Source organism: Myotis davidii, unplaced genomic scaffold (genome assembly GCF_000327345.1).
Source record: "Myotis davidii unplaced genomic scaffold, ASM32734v1 scaffold417, whole genome shotgun sequence".
Lineage (NCBI taxonomy): Eukaryota > Metazoa > Chordata > Mammalia > Chiroptera > Vespertilionidae > Myotis > Myotis davidii.
The window spans coordinates 617380-625937 of record NW_006288435.1 but is presented as its reverse complement, the minus strand read 5'-3'; the positions used below and the strand labels follow the sequence as shown (position 1 = coordinate 625937).

The following is an 8558-nucleotide window of genomic DNA, read 5'->3' as shown; positions in this document are numbered from 1 at the left end:
AAAATCGCATAACAGCCGAGCATACACCCAGCAGCGCTGCTGATGCCTGAACGGTATGTGGAATGAAGTGGGCGGGCATCGGGAGGCCACTATGGCACGGGGCAAGCACTATGGGCAGTCTATCTGAAGTGTACCTGGCGTATAAGACGACCCCCCACTTGGAGGCATATTTTTCAGGGCCAAAAAATCGTCTTATACGCCGGCAAATACGGTACAAACTGGATATATTACCTGACCTGGAAATGAACTGATGACCTTTCAATGCACTGGACGATGCTCAACAAACAGCCACAGTGGCCAGGGCTAAAGGCATTTTCATATTTAATACTATCCATAGCTGGATGGGGTAGGTACTATTATTACTCCTATAAAATAGATGAAAAGGTAAACCACAGGATTTTTGTCTTGCTCAAGGTCATAAGCCAGGAACTGATATATTTGGATTTGATCAGCCTAATACTAGATTCTATGTTACTAATCAATTTTACTGGCAAAATGAATGTTGTATCTAATTCTATACATAATAAAATAACTATATTTCTAGTACAAAAATCTTATGAGAGAAATGGGGCAAAAATAACTCAGAAAACAATTAAAAATTTAATGATATAATTAACACTTTATTCTTCAAACCACACTACTAAAATACAATAAGCATTAAATCAAAGCACTAACATGTATTTTGTTATAACAAATGAAGAAAAGTTCTGATATGTAACAGGTGACTAAAGAAGATAATAACAGATGTAACTCTAAAACTAGAAATCTCTGACAACAAAGGAGAAAACATCCAAATTTATAGAAAAACAGTAAAAAATAAAAAGCATTTTGGAATATGAAATAGGTTATAAAATTCCTTTAATTTTTTAAAAACATATTTTATTGATTTTTTACAGAGAGGAAGGGAGAGGGATAGAGAGTTAGAAACATCGATGAGAGAGAAACACTGATCAGCTGCCTCCTGTACACCCCCTTCTGGGGATGTGCCCTGAACCAAGGTACATGCCCTTGACCGGAATCAAACCTTCGACCCTTCAGTCCTCAGGCCGATGTTCTATCCACTGAGCCAAACCAGTTAGGCCTAATTCTTTTAATTTTGAAGGCTAAAATTTGAAGGCTTAAGTAATTCCCAATAGAACTATAGAGAAGATTTTTATCATTAAGGCACAATCCATTACTTCAAATGAATCCATTTTTTAAAAACATAGAATCTTAAGAACTGTTATCACAATATTACTGGATACGTGAATCAAATATTAAATAAGAATCAAGGAATAAGTAATTCTTCAAATACTAGAAGAGGCATCACACTGTTTCAAAATACACTTGGGGAGACTACTAAGAAAGAGAAGGATGATAAGATGATAAAGGGCAACATATAAAAAGTCCCCCTGAGTATAAAAGTTATGGACCACTAGAGCTTACTCCTCAGCTATGTATTCTACACAAAAGAGAAATTTAATCTGCCAAGCATCCTGCTGAGGCACTTGAATTGCTGAAAAGGTAAAGTGCTTGCTCTAGCATTAGAAAAAGGAAAAGAAGAGAAAGTTTGGGGGGGAAACGACCCAGGAAAGATAAACCAAAATAACAGTGAGAATTGCTGGACTGCTGGTTTTCTTGTTTGGGGAAAATCGGGGTGCTTTTGACCTTTAGGGATTATCCAAAACGTAGATTTCTCTTGTTTCTAAAGGAATTTTGTAGACACTCTAAATCTTGTACCCCTGAAACTTATATATTATTAATCAATGCTACTCAATAAATTTAATAATAAAAATAAACAAAATATATTATTTTTCTGGTTTCTAAATATAATTTGTAGATACTCTAAATCTAAATGGAGAGAAAAACCAGGAACAAGATATTAAAAAGAGAGAATATGATTTACATTTACTTATTTATTTTTCTGTTAATCCTCACCCAGGGATTTTCCGTTGATTTTTAGAGAGAGCAGAAGGGAAAGAAAGGAGGAAGGGGGAGAGACAGACACACAGAGACAATGACTGGTGGCCTACCACACACATCCCAACCAGGACCAGGATCAAACCTGCAACCCTTCAGTGTGTAGGTGGTGCTGCAACCACTTAGTCACACTGGCCAGGGCTACATTTACTCTTAACTGATTCTCAGATGCCTGGCATTATATTCTGAAAATATAATTGCATGTGAAAATATGGCTTTAATTTCATTTTTTCATAAAAATATATAATATTCACACAATACAACAATAATTAAGGGAGTTTTCAAACTGCATTTTGAAGAAACTTAGTTGTTCTCAAGTACCAGAAAAGTTCAAAGTGAAGTACAAGCAGACCTCTGCATCTGTTTTATTTATTGTAGTTCCATGAACAATTCAATTTGGAAACTAAAATAAATACTGAGTGTGTGTGTGTGTGTGTGTGTGTGTGTGTGTGTGTGTGTTATGTAATAGATTGCTTATATTACTTTGAAAATAACTGCTATAGGTAATCTACTATAACAATAGCCAAATCTGGAAGATTTTAGCAATTAAGTAAAGGAAATGTAAAAAAGTCATCTGCTCAGATACAACTGAATTCTAAATGTTTTAAATAACAATTTATTGCTGGAGATGACTTCAAGCAAAGGATAAAGGCTTCAAAAGAACACATTTGCTAAGCAGAAATTAAAAGAGATTCTAATAGAAACTGAAATGTCTACTTAGAAAACTGGATAAACCATTCATATTATACTAAATGGTGTTTTCATGGACCAAACATAAGTTTACATATTAAGTCTTTAACAATAAAAATATTGCAGTTGTGACAGTGTTCTGCCATGACACTGATTATTACAAAGATTGTAAAACTCTCCCTAAGGAACAGATGCAGGGTTTATATCTATTCACATCAACATCTCATTGGAGGCCAGAGGGTTCAAAACTCATCACTAGGATCAGAAGATGTTTTTGAGTACAAACATGAAATTATAATTCAGAATAGATTATATTTTATTTCTTAAGAGTTGGAACAATTTGATTTGTTATTTAAAATGGTTTAAGAAGTTCCATAAATTCACCCAGGGGATAGAAGCTGCAATTTAGTTCTGTCCTCTATATAGCTAATTACTGAAACACTCTTTAAGTTTCTCTTTTCACCAATTCCTTCAATCATTTGTCAATGGAGCAATTGAGCATCGTTAACCTTACCCTCTGTAGCCTTTCTAAATTCTTTTTTTTCTCCCACTTTTGGAATACAGGCATAAAACATCGAAATTCTGAAATGATGCTAAACTTGTTTAAAATGCTAGGTCATAAAAAAGAAAATTTGGCCACGGACAGTTATAATGGGAATTTTAGACATCCAATTCCACTTTGGGGACCAGGATATAGGAATTAAAAGTAAGTATGCAGTCAAATGAGATCAGGCAGAAGGCTAAGGGAGGGAATATTGGGAGGGGGTGGAGGGGTTGAGAAAAAGAGAGAGAACTCATGGACATGGACAACAGTGTGGTGATCGTGGGGGTGGAGGAAGATAGATGGAGGTGGGAGAGGGCAAAAAGGGGATAAAAGGTGACGAGAATAAAAAAGAGTAAGTATGAAGAAAAGAAATTTATGTCTGCATTGCATATCATTCTTGATTAAGAACTATTAGAAACAGGAATGGGTCATCAGCTAGGTATTTTCAGTCAAACCACAGAATAGTAGTTATGGCCACAAAGGGATGTTAAAAAGACTTTCTTTAAAGGTAGTGTACCTCTGGGACAGAAGCGATTTCCTCACAATTTTAAGAGGAACTGAGATCATTATAAAGCTTTAAAAGGTTGGGTTTTGGTACATTAAACAAGCAACTGAGTTCCCTTATTTTCAGGTAGAAGTTTCATTAGCCTGTTAATATTTATTAATGCCATTTTTTAACAGACTAACTGGTCTCAGTAGCTAAAATTCTACTGAGACCAGTATTCTCCAGGCACTACCCAATACCTTCACTTGTAAGAAGCAGATACAAAGTTTCTCTGCTCAGTTTCAAACCACTAATGTCAGTCTCTCTCTTTTTAAATCAACTCTTCCTTTAGTACAAACACACTCATTCACTCACTCACTCAATCTCTCTCTCACCCTCTTCCCTGGTAGGATTTAATATTACTTTTTATTAAAAGAATTAGGGGCCCAGTGCACGAAATTTGTGCACTGGGGGTGGGGGGTGGGGGGTCCCTCAGCCCAGCCTGCCCCCTCTCACATACTGGGAGCCCTCAGGGGATGTCCTACTGACAGTTTAGGCCTGCTCCCGGCTCCCCTTGGGGATAGGGCCTAAGCCACAGTCTGGCCTCTCTTTGTGGGAGGTGACCAGGCCGATCAGGGGAAGGCACCAGCACCATCACCGGCTGCTGCAGCCACTGCCAGTCACTGCATCCACCAAGGTGTTTGCATCAACACGGACTCCAGTCCCTTCACCATGAAAAAAATGACAACTTTCTTTAGGCATTTTCAAGATGTGTCTTTCATAGGATATGACATTTCTTAGCCCTCCAGCAGCGGACATTTGTTTTTTCTCCAGGAGTGTGGTGAAAAACCCTAGATCACCTATTTGGATTCTTATTACCCAAGTTACTAAGATTATTACCAGTGGCATACAGAGAACTTAGCCAATAGCAGTCAGAAAGGTGTTTCCTCTGTAGTTCACACCAATTGCCGGCTCGGCCCCTGCCCAGGCCTAATGCCTCTGGCTGAGGCATTAGGCCTTGGAAGGGGACCCCCTGCTCCCTGTGATCGCTGGCTCAGCTAGAGGCATTAAGCCTGGGCAGGGGACCCCCAGCTCCCTGCAAACGCCGTCTCCACCCCTGCCAGGCCTAATGTCTCTGGCCAAGGTTTTAGGGCTGGGCAGGGGCCCCCTTGGCTCCAATCACAGGCTCGGCCCTGCCCAGGAGACCCCTGGCTCAGACCCTTCCTAAGCTGCTCAGGGCCCACATGGGGCCTACCTCGGAGTGACCTAGGTGCTGATGATGTTCTCGGGACACAGGCCACTGGGCGCCTATTTATGCAAATAAACCACCATCTCTGTTGGGTTAATTTGCATACTCATCTGATTGGTGAGCATAGCAGAGGGATGGTCAATTTGCATGTTTATTATTAGGTAAGATGTTTTGAAATTTTGCATAAGAATAGCAGCTAACATAGTGAATGCTTATAAGGTCAGAGTTGCTATGTTCACTCCTCTATACGCCTGATCTCCTTTAATCCTCACAAACACCTTATGACACAGGTACTGCTTCTTTCCCATTTTATTGTGACAGAGAGCTTACTCTGTGGGTAGCAACACTGAGCTCTGAACTCAGTGCTGACTTCAGAGCCTGCCTACCTCATTACTAAGCTATACTGCCTACACTTAAAATTATACCCATGGAGGCAGCATTTCCAATTATATCATAACCTCTCCTTACAAAGACTTATTATTATTTAAAAAAATCAAATTTTCAGTGGTTTCAAAACCAGAAAGCTTGACATTAAATAGTGGTTTATTTCTGTTTGTTTGTTTTTTTAAAGATAATTTTTAAAATAAAACATATTGGAATCAAGAGTCACTTAAAATAATCTAACATTCGCTCGGCTGATGTGGCTCAGTTGTTAAGTATTGACCTATGAGCCAGGAGGTCACCTTTCAATTCCTGGTAGGGGCACATGCCTGGTTGTGGGTTCCATTCCCAGTAGAGGGCATGCAGGAGGCAACTGATCAATGATTCTCTCTCATCACTGATGTTTCTCTCTCTCTCTCTCCCCTTCCTCTCTGAAATCAATAAAAATATATTTAAAATAAAATAAAATAATCTAACACTAAAAATGGGAAGAAAAGGTAGAAAGCAATTAGTGAATATTTTGTAAATGCCATCTCTTTTACTGGCAGAAACTGTGTCTTATTCCATGTGGAGGTATCTTTGAATGCAACACTTGGCTCCTTGAAGAGGAGAGTTCAATGAGTCAGTAAATTTCTTGAATTTTGAAAAATTGAACTAGATTTTCTTATGTGCTTTACATTCTAAGTTTACATTCAGATCCTCAAAAGAAAATGAACAAATATCCAGGTGTTCTTTTCATGCTGTGCTCACTCTTCAAGTTTGAGAATATAAAATGTTTATTTTCAGAATTTCTTTCCAATCAATTAGAAATAAAATATTTCAGGATTTATTTCTAAAGCTCAAAAAATGGATTGTTCATAATACTTTTAGTTTATAGTAAACAATGACAATATTCTTTATATGACATCATAGCAAGCAGTAATAGGGACATGATAATCACCTCTCCCCATTCCTCCCAATGACTAGAATCAATACTTTATTTTGGCTCTAACAGTTTCAAAAAAGTAATAATTTAAACATATAAAATCTTTTGTGTATTTTGCTCTTTGAAAGAAATTAGTATATATTTGAGAAACGAGGCTGTCTTCTCCAATCGACTGCATTTTCCTACACTAGGTCTTAGTAGAATAAGAATAGTAGAGCATTATAATAACAGAGTATATTTACTTGTATTAGGACTTTGATATACAAATTTCTGTTGTACAAGAATACGAAATGAACTAACCACTAGGTATTCTCATAAAAGAATTCCTCTAACAGAGACAGAGAATGAAAAAGACAGAGAGAGGAGAGACTGTAAATTCTGAATGGTATAATCTTTGACATTTTACTTTCCTATGTAATGTGCTCAAATGCAAAATATTGCCTTCATTAAAAGGCATCAAAAATCAATTTCAGGGTATAAAGTATAAATGCTGCAAAAGATTCATTCTGCTAATCTTGCAGATGATTCTTTACTCAAGCTATTGGTCTTTATGAATAATTGAGTTTTATAACAACTTAGCACTGAAAATGAGATAGTTGTCTATTTGAGAATTTTAAATATAAATAAATGATCATTTTTAAAATAAACACTAAAAATATTTTAAAACTCTAAGAGTTTACTTCTAAAATTATCTAACACAAAGTTGAAAACTGTATTTTCTCTGAAAATAGTCTTTAGTCTTGTTTGTTTATATCATATCTAATATTTCACCTACTAAATATATATAATAGTAAGATCAGAACATGAAAAGTAGATTTTATTTTATTTTTTTAAATCCTCACCCGAGGATATTTTTCCACTGATTTTTAGAGAGAGTGGAAGGGAGAGTGAGAGAGAGAAACACTGATGTGAGAGAGACACATCAATTGGTTGCCTTCTGCATGCCCCTGATCAGGGCCAGGAGCCTGCAACCTTGACCAGAATCAAACCTAGGACTCTTCAGATCACAGGGTGACACTCTATCCACTGAACCTAACTGGCTAGGGCTGAAAAGCAGATTTTAAAAGGTGAATTATAAAGGCAAAAGTAAGTGAAATTTTAAAAGTCTCTGAAATCTAGATAGCTTTCTGTTTGGGAGGACTCCCTTATGAGAAAGGAATTAAAACTTGGGGAAACAATAGATGTAAAGGGAAAACAAAATTATAGTGTAAATTAAAACATTTAAAATATTTAATATGTAAGTTAGAAATTTAAAAGTGGGTAAAAATGTGAAAATATTTGTATCAGGACTTTAATATGCAAATTTACATAATGTAGTCTTACAAAGCAAGAGTGTGAATGACTAATGACTAGTAAAATGAAAATTGAAAAAGTAGAAAATTTTCATAATCTCCATTTTAGGTAAGATAATATAAAATAAATAAGTAGCATATTATCCTGTATATGCTACTGCAACTGAAATTTGAATGGAAATTTTCCCACAACCACACATTTCCAAGTTGAATTTAATAACTTCTAGAAATCTATACTCCTAATTCATAAACTTCACCAGTTGGTGCCAGCTAACTCAAATAATGGTTTATCAGGATTCACCATTTTCAATTCCCCAGGTCATTTCAGCAATAATGAGTGATGAGAGAGAATGGTATTTGGGGTAATATGAAGTGAGGTGGTCAAAGAACCCCTCAAAGTTAAGGTTGCCTAATATGTCCCCTCCAATTTATTAAATCAGATATAGTCTCTTTTAAAATTTGGTGAGACATTAGATACATGAATCATATAATACTTCCCAGGCATGAAAATAATGACCAAAATAGAAAGATGTGGTACTGCGATGAGACGTTCCAGTGAGTAAGATGTCCTCCAATTCTTTGATGAAGCAAGAATATGAACTTTCCTTGGGAGAGATGCCAATGAATAAGACTCCTGGGCTTACACTAACCTGCTAAAACCCACTCAAGCAAGTGACCACAAGAAAAGGCTCCCTAACAGCAGTCTCTTTTGAGTTTTAATGAATAAAGGGATGAAAGAAATGAAGGTGATCTTGATCTTCCTCTGTAGTTAATCAAGAAGTGGGACACTGCCCTAACTGGTTTGGCTCAGTGGATAGAGCATCGGCCTGCGGACTGAAAGGTCCCAGGTTCGATTCCAGTCAAGGGCATGTACCTTGGTTGCGGACACATCCCCAGTAGGAGGTGTGCAGGAGGCAGCTGATCGATGTTTCTCTCTCATCGATGTTTCTAACTCTCTCTCTCCCTTCCTCTTTGTAAAAAATCAATAAAAATTTTTAAAGAAAGAAGTGGGACACCGATTACATAACTTGCAG

General features: G+C 36.9%; 1 protein-coding gene across 1 annotated transcript in view; it reads right to left on the bottom strand.

The window, feature by feature from the left end:
* The window catches only part of LOC102773520 (ephrin type-A receptor 6), a 433174-nt gene that overhangs the window by 225783 nt on the left and 198833 nt on the right, over positions 1-8558 (bottom strand). The window lies entirely within an intron of this gene.